This window comes from Lolium perenne, chromosome 4 (assembly GCF_019359855.2).
Source record: "Lolium perenne isolate Kyuss_39 chromosome 4, Kyuss_2.0, whole genome shotgun sequence".
NCBI classification, from domain to species: domain Eukaryota; kingdom Viridiplantae; phylum Streptophyta; class Magnoliopsida; order Poales; family Poaceae; genus Lolium; species Lolium perenne.
In genome coordinates, this window is record NC_067247.2 from 99,431,395 (window position 1) to 99,436,512 (window position 5,118).

The window sequence follows — 5,118 nt, forward strand, 5'->3', positions numbered from 1 at the left end:
TCGGTGTCCACGGAGAAAGTGTCCGTCTGCTGCTCCAACAACTGCTCTTGATTGGCCTTCGGAAAGATCATGGCATGAAGCCTTGACATAACTCTCTTTTTCTTCTGGAGAAGAGCTCGGATGAGGTCGTCGGACTTGATTGCCATAGACAGAGCATCGGCAGAAGAATTATCTGGGAGCTTGCCCTTAAAACCAGCAGGAATATTGGTAGCTTCTGCACAAGATAAGCAGTAAAAGTTGAAACGCAATGAAGTTAAGTAAAGAAGATTCAAGGATAAGATAGTAAAAATTACCAAGCAAAGCAAAAGTGGATTGGCGAAGAAGACCCTCCTTTTCCTTCCTTTGGGCTTCAGCTTCAGCCCTCTCCTTTTCCTCCTCCTTCAACCTCTTCTTCACTTAGTCAAGTTCCCTTTTCAAGGAATCTGCGGTTTGACGGGCAGTGGCAGCCATTTTTACTGCTTGATCAAGCTTTCAAGAAGTCGATTACACCTCCTCTTGAAGTCGAGCCTTATCGGCTTCGAGTGAAGAGAACTGGGAGGTGCAACCCTTCAAAATAGTGATGGCCGTTTGAATGCCCTATAAAAAGGAAGAGAAGACAAAATCAAATTAGCACCTTAATAACAATGTATCTTTTGAAGTCCACACTCCATTGCAAGCACTCGAATGTAGACTCGGGGGATGGTAGAAGGAGAACCATCATCAAGGAAAGCAAAATTCGAAACACTTATAGGTTTATCGATGGAAGAAGGGGAAACGGCAGCAGCAGCTGCAGAAGGAATCTCTTTCTCCTTTGTAAGGGAAGAGGCAGTTGAAGGTTGAGCAGCCATAGCTGCTAGCAGAACAGAAGCTTCGGAAGCTGCGGGAGTTGGCCTACTGGGGCACGTCTTCGCCTTCTTTGAAGGTGGCTCTATAAAGCCTTCGTCGCTATAGGCATATAAATCATTCAGAATGAGTAAAAGAATACAAAGCAACTTTGGGAACAATGGAAGAAACTTACAAGTCAAGCAGATCGTCTTCATCTGCAAAGCCGCCAAAAGGTCTCTTCGGCAGTTATGCGCTGGTCTTCTCCGCAACTGCATCAACAAAGGGAGCACAATCAGCATCATTGTCATGATTCGACTCTGCTGTATCACTTAAGTCGTCAGCGAAGGATCTATGATCTGTAGAAAAAGCTTCGGGATTGGCAGGATCATTGTCTTCATCTTCTTCGGCACGGGATTCTATGTTGACAGTAGAATCACCCTCTTCAAGTTTTTTTCCGACACATTCGGAAAGTATTTGACAGTTGATGGAACCTATCAGTTTATATGAAGATTTAGTAAAGGGAAGCAGAGTATATCGAGTGCAAATATCAGTATGAACAAGAAAGAGATTCGCCTCAGCTGGTTGATGATCAAAATCATAAGGCTCCTGAAGGGCCAGAAGTGGAATCGAGTCCTCTTGAATAAAAATGAGTCAAACGTCTAGCTTCATCTAGTAGTACCTTCTCAAACAGTTCTGCAACATTGACTCTAGTTTCATCCTTAGAACCCGAATATAACCACATCTGGTGGGCTCTGGACATAATTGGTTTGATGCGGTGTTTCAGGAAAACAGCCACAATTTCAGTGCCCGTCATAGTTTGGCCGTCAGATTCCTTAATCCGAAGAATTCTATCAAACAATTTGTCGACTACAGGCTTTTTTCGGAACTCAATATATTCTTCCAAGATTTCTTCAGCATAGCTTCAAGGACATCAACAAACTTCGTCAAACGCATCTTAGCTGCCGATGAGTCTTTGAGGTAGAACCACTTCAATCTCCACCCCTGAATTGACTCTCTCATTGGGAAATTGAAGTAGTTCACCTCCTTGCGGACAACAAACCCAACTCCGCCGGTGACAAAGGAACCACTACTACTGTTGTAGTGTTTGACAAAGAAGATCTTCTTCCACAAACCCCAGTGAGGATCAATGCTAAGAAAGGCCTTAGAGAGGCTGATGAAAATAGCAAGATGTAGCATGAAATTGGGAGTTCATTGCTATAAATGGATCCCGTACACATGCAGAAGAAGCCGGAGAAACTCGTGGGCAGGCAGAGATAATCCTCGGTACAAGAATGATATGAACATCACGGTACAACCGACAGGAGGATTGGGGCGTGAGGCCAAACCTGGTAATATGACGTTTCCCTCTTTAGGGGAGAGGAAACCGAGGCTGCGTGCCTTCTTCTCGTCGCGCTTCGTCATTGTTGAAGCAGGCCAGTCGCCAGAGGCATCCCTAGGCATCGCGGTGGAAACCTCCGGCGCGACCCTTTTCGACGCATCGGTGGTAGCCTTGGCTACAGCGCTGCTCGAAGTGGCACCGGCGGCGACGGCAGAGCCCTTCTTTTTCACCATCTTGAGGAGTGCTTAAGAATGGGACGGTGGATTGAAGAACGGCGGTGGCGGTGCGGTAGCTGTGAGAAGGAAGAATAAAGAAAGATGAGAAGGGTGAAAGAGAAGAACAGGGGAACAAAAAAAATTCTCCTTTATAAAAGGTGAGTTACCAAGGGACTGAACCGAGAAATCGGTGATTAAGTCACCACGTGTCATCACATCCATCATGCCAAAGGACATTTTCTCCCACCACGCGCGGAAATCGAGGAGGCGCCTCGATCAGTACGCGAGGTTCAGTCATTTCCTAACTGACCGCCCAGAAGTAGAGTAGGCCCGTCAGGTCACGTCTTGTCAATCGAGCCGACACAGAGGCCACATCAATGATGACATCACCAAAAGTATCGGCTCCTAATATAGCATCCGAAAGAGACTATAACATTGAGTCGCTCGACTTGAGTCTACGCACGGTTGCAAGCATCCGTCCCTAGACTCGGGGGCTACTCCCATCGGGAGCGCTGGACGCGCACCCGATAAAAAATCATTGAAGACAGAAGGATATGGACTCGAAGATTTCAGCAGATCCAGGATCATGCCCGGGGACTTGATTCTGAGTAGGGTAATGTTGTTGCCATCGGTAGTTAACCAGCATCGATTTATCGAATAAAACTGGGCGCTCACTCCAATCCTTTACGTACTATCAACTAGCATGACTTTACTCAATGTTTTGAAGGACCCGATATAGAAAAAGATATCGGATGATTATGACAGCTTGCGAAAAACATCGGCAGCAAAAACATTCGAGTAGTACAACTTGAGTCTACACACGGTTGAAAGCATCCGTGCCTAGACTCGGGGGCTACTCCCATCGGCAGCGCTGGACGCGCCCCCGATATAAATGTGCTCTTGGTTTCAAAATGGTGAGAGGAGATCAAGACCTTCTGGCAATTATGGACATTCGACGGAAGACAATTTTAGTCCCTGCCCGAAGCTTTACTTCGTCCAGTCACTCGGGGGCTACTGATGTGGGCATTACCCTTCGTGTAACCAATATTATGCTACCTCTTATGGCCCAACCAGGGGCCCATGAAGATCATCTACCGACCAAGGTGGGCCGATACGTCGGTTCCAAAGAAGGATTCTTGATGAACAATGCAAGAAGACGATAGACAAGGAAAGTTTAGACATAGAACTCCTTGTAACCTAGTCAAACTGGACAGAACTCTCGAGACCTGGCCTGCAATATAAGGGCCAGGAGAGGGTCTGCCGAGGGACACACAATCACAACAGCTAGATTCATCGTAAGTCTAGAGCTAGGTCATTAGAATCTTAGCCTCTCGACGAGATCTTAGTCATAGCCTTCGGCTACCCCATTGTAACCCTATATATTAGATAATCAAGATCAGACAAGAAGGAAGTAAGGGTTTTACCTCATCAAGAGCCCCGAAGCTGGGTAAATCTCACCCCCTGTCTGTTTGGTATCCGATGTCTTGTGTCAGCCTGCAGGATTCCGTCAACCCTAAGCCCCAAAAGGTGGGCATTGCCGAGGAGCACCCTAGTCAAGGATGCTGAAGAAAAGGTGCCTTGTAGGAGACAACTAGCAATAGAGCAGAGCCTCAGAGCATCGCCTGGAAGGGAGAAGCACCGTGCTCATGTTGTCTCGCAACCTCGCACCCCAGCGAGTGCAGAAGACGGACAAGGAGCAGCCAAAGGGATTGCAGGAACTAGACCCTAGAGCTCAACAACAGTACCACAGCTCATACCACGGCAACTACGCCTACCACCAGAAACAGCACCAACCCACAACCCCTAAATGACCCAAGGCGGCACCTACAGGAAGGTGACGTCATACGAAGCGTCGCTGCCACCCAATCCAAGGGATTTGGAATTTCTTTCGGGTATCAAAAGGGGGAAGGGAGGAGGACAAGATACCCTGAGGGTGCTCGAGGAAGAACATGGCGCCCACAGACGTCACCACCATCACGGCTGGCACTGCCAGCCAGGGATTTCTCCCGGAATCAGCACCTCCACTAGCACCTGAAACCCGACACCAGATCCAACGACAAAAGAAAACACCAGAGCTCGGCACCAGAAGGGTGGGGCTCACCAGACAAAGGGGAAGCCTTCATCCTTCCGATCTGGTCCGGGGCACTCACGTCGCGACACGCGCACCACGGCCAGCACCCTCCGCCTCCCCACTGTCCACAAAACAGAGGAGGAGGACCAGCATTCGCGCGCGGCGCTCACCGCAGAGCCCACGCCGCCACACCGCTGCCTCGGTTCTCGAGCCCCCACCAGGGAAGCCGTCGGACAAGACCGCCCACGAAGGGGAAGCTTGTCACGCCGCCGTCTCGGTCTTGGTGAACCCAGTGCGGAGATCGTCCATCTAGCAACCGCGGGAGGAGCCGAGAGCTCAAATCCCAGCCGCTCCTTTCACCGGCTATGCGAGCTTAGCCTTGCGATGTCTCTGGGGGTGGCGAGGCTCGAGGAGAGGGGGAGGTAGGCAGCGGTGGTGCGGGTTAGGGTTTCGCCTCCCTGGTTCCCTGGAGGAGGTGACACGAGGTGCGAAACGTCTCCATTTCGGTGGTCTTGTTGTAGAACTATCTATCACCATTAGTTTTGTCTCTGGTGTGAATCAAAACCCCGAGAATTAAACGGTTCTAGAGCATATGCTGGCGCGCTTATCTGGGCCACTGGATGTACGCCACCAGCTCGTCTCTCTATCAACCGGTTTGCTGCCGGAGCACGATACTGATGCTTATCAAC